At 53.4% G+C, this 7,486-nt stretch overlaps 1 non-coding gene across 1 annotated transcript; it reads right to left on the minus strand.

Moving 5' to 3' along the window:
* Positions 1-5,725: 5,725 nt before the first annotated feature.
* TRNAL-AAG (transfer RNA leucine (anticodon AAG)) lies at positions 5,726-5,807 on the minus strand. The gene has a single exon. It is a non-coding gene; the product is annotated as a tRNA-Leu (tRNA).
* Positions 5,808-7,486: the final 1,679 nt, after the last annotated feature.

The following is a 7,486-nucleotide window of genomic DNA, read 5'->3' on the forward strand; positions in this document are numbered from 1 at the left end:
GCTGGATGAGGGTGTGCTCTGTCCTTGAGAGTGGTGGATGAGGTTGTGATGGATGCTGCAGTGTGGTGGATGAGGGTGTGCTGTGTCCTGGAGTGTGGCGGATGAAGGTGTGTTGTGTCCTGGAGTGTGGTGGATGACGGTGTGCTGTGTCCTGGAGTGTGGCGCATGAGGGTGTACTGTGTCCTGGAGAGTCATGGATGAGGGTGTAATGTATCCTGCAGTGTGGCGGATGAGGGCGTACTGTGTCCTGGAGTGTTGCAGATTAGAGTGTACTGTCTCCTGAAATGTGGTGGATGAGGGTGTGCTGGGTCCTGGAATGTTGTGGATGTCGGTGTGTTGTGTCCTAGAGTGTGGTGGATAGGGGTGTGTTGTGTCCTAGAGTTTGGTGGATGATTGTGTGTTGTGTCCTGGAGTGTGTTGGATGCGGGAGTCTTGTGTCCAGGAGAGTGGCGGATAAAGGAGTGTTGAGTCTTGGAGAATGGCGGAAGAGGGTGCGCTGGGTCCTGGAGTCTGTTGGATGAGGGTGTGCTGGGTTCTGGAGTGTAGTGGATGAGGGTGTGAGGGTTTTGAGAGAGTGGCGTTTGAGGGATTGAATGGATTTTTAGAGTGGCGGATGAGGGTGTGCTGGGTCCTGTGTGAGTGGAGAATGAGCGTGTGCTTTATCCTGGAGTGTCGTGGATGAAGGTGTGTTTGATCCTGGTGTATGTTGGATGAGGGTGTGCTTTATCCTTGAGTGTGAGGGATGAGGGTGTACTGGATCCTGTTAATGTTGTGGATCAGGGTGTTCTGGATTTTGGAGTTTGGTGGATCAGGGGTTCTGGATCCTGTGAGTGAGGTAGATGATGATGTGTTGGATCTTGGAGTGAGGTGGATCATGGTGTGCTTGGTCCTGAAGTGTGGTGGATCAGGGTGTGTTGAATATTGTGAATGCTGTGTACCAGGTTGTTCTGGATCCTGGAGTGTGTTGGACCAGGGTGTGCTAGATCCTTTAGTGTGGTTGACCAGGGTGTGCTGGCTCCTGTGAGTGTTGTGGTTCATGGTGTTCTGAATCCCGTAGTGTGGTGGACCATGGTGTTATGGATCCTTGAGTGTGAGGGATGAGGGTGCACTGGATCCTGTGAATGTTGTGGATCAGGGTGTTCTGGATTTTGGAGTTTGGTGGATCAGGGGTTCTGGATCCTGTGAGTGAGGTAGATGATGATGTGTTGGATCTTGGAGTGAGGTGGATCAGGGTGTGCTTTGTCCTGAAGTGTGGTGGATCAGGGTGTGCTGGATATTGTGAATGCGGTGCACAAGGTTGTTCTAGATCCTGTAGTGTGTTGGACCAGGGTGTGCTGGTTCCTGTGAGTGTGGAAGATCAGGGTGTTCTGGATCCTAGAGTGCGATGGATCAGGGTGTGCTGGATCATGTGAGAGTTGTGGATCAGGGTTTGCTGGGTCCATGAGTGTGGAGAATCAGGGTGTGCTGGATCCAGGATTGTGGTGGATCAGAGTGTGCTCGATCTTGCAGCAGGGTGGATCAGGGTGTGCTGGATCCTGGAGCGAGGTGGATCAGGGTGTGCTGTATCCTGTGTGAGTGGTGGATCAGATTTTGCTTTGTCCTGGAGTGTGTGTGGACCTGGGTGTGCTGGATCCTAGAGTGAGGTGGATCACGGTGCACTGGGTCCTGAAGTGCGGCGGATGTGGGTGTGCTGTGTCTTAGAGTGTGGCGGATGAAGGTGTACTGTGTCCTGGAGTGTGGCGGATGAAGGTGTACTGTGTCCTGGAGTGTGGCGGATGAGTGCATACTGTGTCCGGGAGTGTGGCGGATGAGGGCGTACTGTGTCCTGGAGTGTGGTGGATGAGGGTGTTCATTGTCCTTTAGTGTGGTGGATGAGGGTGTACTGAGCCCTGGAGTGTGGTGGATGAAAGTGTGCTGTGTCCTGGAGTGTTCCGGATTAGTGTGTATTGTGTCCTGGAATGTGGTGGATGAGGCTGTGCAGGGTCCTGGATTTTGGTGGATGAGGGTGTACTGTGTCCTGGATTTTGGTGGATGAGGGTATACAGTGTCCTGGAGTGTGGTAGACGAGGGTGTGCTGGGTGCTGGATGCTGGAATGTTGTGGATCAGGGTGTGTTGAGTCCTAGAGAGTGGGGGATGAAGGTGTACTGTGTCCTGGAGTGTGGCGGATGAGGGTATGCTGTGTCTTAGAGTGTGGCGCATGAAAGTGGGCTGTGTCCTGGAGTGTTGCGGATAAGGGTGTACTGTGTCCTGGAGTGTGGCGGATAAGGGTGTATTGTGTCCTAGAGTGTGGTGGATGAGGGTGTAATGTGTCCTGGAGTGTGGTGTATGAGGGTATTCAGTGTCCTGGAGTGTGGTGGATGAGGCTGTGCAGGGTCCTGCATTTTGATGGATAAGCGTGTACTGTATCCTGGTGTGTGGTAGATGAGGGTGTACTGTTCCCTGGAGAATGGTGGATGAGGGTGTGCTGTGTACTGGAGTGTGGTGGATAGGGGTGTGTTGTGTCCTGGAGAGTGGCAGATGAGGGAGTGCTGTGTCTTGGAGAGTGGCGGATGAGGGAGTGCTGTGTCATGGAATGTGGCGAATGATGGTGCGCTGGGTTCTTTAGTGTGTTGTATGTGGGTGTGCAGGGTCCTGGAGTGTGGTGGATGTGGGTGAGAGGGTTTTGTGAGAGTGGTGGTTGAGGATATGCATGGTTTCTAAGAGTGACGGATGAGTGTGTGTGGTGTCCTGCGGAGTGGTGAATGAGGGTGTACTGGGTGCTGGAGAGTGGCGGATGAGGTTGTGCTGGAACGTAGAGTGTGGAGAATGAGCGTGTACTGTGTCCTGGAGTGTGGAGGATGAAGGTGTACTGAGTCCTTGAGTGTTGCGGATTTGGGTGTACTCTGTCCTGGAGTGTGGTGGATGAGGCTGTGCAGGGTCCTACATTTTCGTGGATGAGCGTGTACTGTGTCCTGGAGTGTGGTGGGTGAGCGTGTTCTGTGTCCTGGAGTGTGGTGGACGAGGGTGTGGTGTGTCCTGGAGTGTGGTGGATGAGGATGTGCTGTGTCCTGGAGTGTGGAGGATGAGGGTGCGCTGGGTTACCTAGTGTGTTGGAGGAGTTTGTGCTGGGTCCTGGAGTGTGGTGGATGAAAGTGTGTTTTATCCTGGAGTTTGGTGGAAGAAAGTGTGCTTGATCTTGGAGTGTGGTGGATGTTGATGTTCTGTATCCTGGAGTGTAGTGGATTGAGGGTGTGCTTGTTCCTGTGAGTGTGGTGGATCAGGGTGTGCTGGGTCCTTTGAGTGTAGTGAATCACGGTGTTCTGGATCCTGGAGTGTGGTGGACCAAGGTATTTTGGATCCCTGAGTGTGAGGTATGAGGGTTTGCTGGATACTGTGAGTGTGGTGGATCAGGGTGTTCTGGATTTTGGAGTTTGGTGGATCAGAGGTTCTGGTTGCTGTGAGAGAGGTAGACGAGTGTGTGCTGGATCCTGGAGTCAGGTGGATCCGAGTGTGTTTGGTTCTGAAGTGTGGTGCATCAGGGTGCACTGGATACTGTGAATGTGGTGGATTAGTTTCTTCTGGATCCTCGAGTGTGGTGGACCAGGGTGTGCTGAATCCATGAGAGTGGTGGAGGAGAGTGTGCTGGATCCTGAAGTGTGCTGGATCAGGGTGAGTTGGATCATGTGAGTGCTGTGGATCAGGGTATACTGGGTCCTTGAGTGTGGTGGATCAGGGTGTGCAGGATCCTGGGTTGTGGTGGATCATGGTGTACTGGATCCTGGAGCGTGGTGATTCAGGGTGTGCTGGATCCTGTGACTGTGGTGGATCAGGGTGTGCTGGACCCTGAGTGTGTGGTGGATCCGAGTTTGTTGGGTCGTGGAGTGTGTGGACCAGGGTGTGCAGGGTCCTAGAGAGTGGCGGATCACGGTGTGCTGGGTCATGGAGTGTGATGGATCAGGGTGTGCTGGATCCTGTGAGTGAGGTGGATCAGGGTGTGCTTGATGCTGGAGTGTGGTGTCTGAGAGTGTGCTGGATCCTGGATTGTGGTGGATGAGGATGCGCTGGATCCTTTGAGTGTGTGGACCAGGGTGTGCTGGATTATGGAGTGTGGTGGATGAGGGTGTGCTGTGTCCTGGAGTGTGATGGATCAGGGTGTGTTGGGTATTGCAGTGTGGAGGTTGAGGGTGTGATGGGTCATGGAGGGTGATGGATTAGGGTATGCTGAGTCCTGGAGTATGGTGGATCAGGGTGTGCTGGGTCCTGGAGTGTGGTAGATCAGGGTGTGTTGGGTAATGGAGTGTTGTGGATCAGGGTGTGCTGGCTCCTGGAGAGTGGTGCATCAGGGTGTGCTGGGTCCTGTAATGTGGTGGATCAGGGTGTGGTGGATTCTATGAATGTGGAGGATAAGGGTGTGCTGGATCCTGGAGAGTGGTGGATGAGGGTGTGCTGGATCCTGTGAAAGTGGCGAATCAGGGTGTGGGGGATCCTGGAGTGTGGTGGATCAGGTGTGATGGGTCCTGGAATGTGATGGATTGGGATGTGCTGGGTTCTGGAGCGTGGTGGATCAGGGTGAGGTGGATCCTGGAGTGTGGTGGATGAGGGTGTGCTGGGTCCTATGAGTGTTGGATCAAGGTTTGCTGCATCCTGGAGTGTGGTGGATCAGGATGTGCTGGGTTCTGGAGTGTGTTGGATCAATATGTGCTGGGTCCTGGTGTATGGTGGATCAGGGTATGCTGGATCCTGGAGTTTGCTGGATCAGGGTGTGCTGGATCCTGGAGTGTGTTGGATCAGGGTTTGCTGGGTCCTGGAGTGTGGTGGATGAGGGGTTGCTGTCCCTTTAAGTGTGGTGGATCAGGGAGTGCTGGGTCCTGGAATGTGGTGGATTAGGGTGTGCTGGGTCCTGAAGTGTGATGGATGAGGGCGTGCTGGGTCCTGGAGTGTGGTGCATTAGGGTGTGCTGGGTCCTGAAGTGTGATGGATGAGGGCATGTTGGGTCCTGGAGTGTGGTAGGTGAGGGTGTCCTGGGTCCAGGAGTGTCGTGCATTAGGGTGTGTTGTGTCCTGGAGTGTGGTGAATGATGGTGTGCTCGGTCCTGGAGTCTGATGGATGATGGTGTGCTGTGTCCTGAAGTGAGGTGAATGAAGTTTTTCTGTGTCCTGGAGTGTGGCTGACTGGGGTGTGTTGTCCTGTAGGGTGACGGATGAGGGCGTACTGTGTCCTGGAGTGAAGAGGATGAGGGTGTTCATTGTCTTGAAGTGTGGTGGATGAGTGTGTTCAGTGTCCTGGAGTTTGGTGGATAAGGGTGTGCTGTGTCCTGGAGTATGTTTGAAGACAGCCTGAACTGTCTGCACAGACAGCTTATGCTGTCTGTCAGCTTAGTTCATATTTCGTGGCACTCAGGTGCTGCCCTCTGGCCTGCCCAGATGTAGACAGCCTGTACTGTCTGCACAGACAGCCCATGCTGTCTGCCAGCTTAGTTCATATTTCGCGCTATGCTGGTGCTGCCACCTAGGCCTTGCCACTTCAGTATGCCCAGACTTGCCTCGCTCTCACTCACACAGCGGCCTGGCATCAACACACAAGGCCTCCCAGCTCTCTCTCGTGGGATGGCCCTGCCCGGGCCATGGGCATAACACACAAGCCTGTGTAACCCACCACTACTTATCAATAAAGAAAGAAGCCTCCGAAGACGTATATCATTTAACCACCCGCTACCAGAATACTAAACAAGCCCGTAATAAATGGTGACAGCGGTGGGATTCGAACCCACGCCTCCGAAGAGACTGGTGCCTTAAACCAGCGCCTTAGACCGCTCGGCCACGCTATCTTCTTCACTTCATCACCCTACACAAGAAGCATCCGTCTCTCAACGAGTTATCCTGATGTCGTGTCTGCACGTTTGAGCATCCAGACACAGGTACAAGCAGGATCCAGCCGAAATTTGCCGAAATTCTCCGAGAATTGTAATGGCGTCCCAGTGACCCTACGCTGTTTCTCAAGTCACGTGTTCAGCGTCACTTGTATGTTGCTGTTGTTGTTCAGCTCAGCACAGCTGTTTCAGCAAGCCAGAGGTGAGTTTTGTGGTGATTTCTGCGTCCAGTGTGAGCTTCTCCACGTGTTTGTGGGTGGAGGAGGAGGAGGAATGGCCAGATGCCTGCCCTGCCATACACTCACGCACGCTCCTCGCCACCACACTACCATACACCACTGCCCACTCCCTCTGCTGTGTTTTCTGCTGTTTTTCATATAAATTCATTGCCAGTGCTGTGTATCCGAGTGCCCGAGGCCACTCGAAGCTACGTGGATCACGACGTCACGTGGGTATGGACGATGTCACGTAGACCTACAAAGCCACGTGAGTTACCAGATGTCCCAGGCCTCATGCTGTGGTCTGCTGCCCGCATCACATCGACGCCACCCACGATGCTGCCCGACTTCATGACGTCACGATGTCTGCTGACGTCACCTCACGATGTCTGCCTGACGTCACCTCGAGATGTCTGTTGACGTCACTGCTGCTGACGTCACCTTGCGACATCACGCCTGACATCACATGATGTCACATCGAGTGTTCTAGTAATTATTTCAGTATTGTCTAGAAGATTGAGAGAAGATATATGTCGTGTGTTAATTAATTCCTCTCAGTCAGTGTTCTCACATTTTAGTATGTCTTAGTCAGTTTTATGCGCAGAAAAGCATCATTTGCTAGTTAAGCCATGTTGTACCGTATGTACAGCAGTGTGTTTGTAAGTTTTCTGTGTGTCCAGTGAGGTCTGTGGTCAGACCCTTGAGTAGCACCACTGTGCTAAGTCACCCGCGTGACCAGTGTTTGACAGCTGATTTCTCAGCCCTGAGCGTATGAGCCCCCTTGTACAGAAAGCTTTTATGCTCGTCGCTCGTGTTGTTCTGCAGAATCGTACCTGCTACGATTCCCATCGAGATTTGTTTCACTTCACCTCCAGACCATCAGAGTGCAGTTATATGTAGAGAAACAAGTCTGGGGACGCTTAGGCTAACCTCTGCTATAGCTCCAACTGTCGAGAGATGATACTCGTCAAGCCGCAGCCAGCCCTGTCGGCAGGCGCTGTGTCAGCCTCGTGTCACAAGCTTCAGTGAGCAGCCTGCACAAAGAAGATGTCACTTTGACTGCTAGCTCTCTCACTGCAGTCTGGTGTATGATGTTACGACTCCCAGATGTTTCGCCCAGTCGTCTCTGCCACGACTCGCTCCACAACTCGCTCCACGCTCGCCGGCAGTGACAGCCCAGCGACAGTACCAGTCGAGAAGTGTCCTGAGTCGCTTGCCAGAAGTCCTGCCCAGTTGCCGAGTTTTGTCGACGCCTCACTCGAGGGCACCAGCATGTCGTGCCCCAGGTTGAGTGAAAACCTGCAGCGACTCCTACGATGTCTGCTTCACCGTTCCAGAGGAGACCGTACCCTGTTACGTCACAGCTCAGCCGCAGCGATGTCTCCCGTGTTGCAGTATCTGTCCAGACGCAGGAAGGCG

Source organism: Cherax quadricarinatus, unplaced genomic scaffold (genome assembly GCF_038502225.1).
Source record: "Cherax quadricarinatus isolate ZL_2023a unplaced genomic scaffold, ASM3850222v1 Contig215, whole genome shotgun sequence".
In the NCBI taxonomy this organism is placed as follows: domain Eukaryota; kingdom Metazoa; phylum Arthropoda; class Malacostraca; order Decapoda; family Parastacidae; genus Cherax; species Cherax quadricarinatus.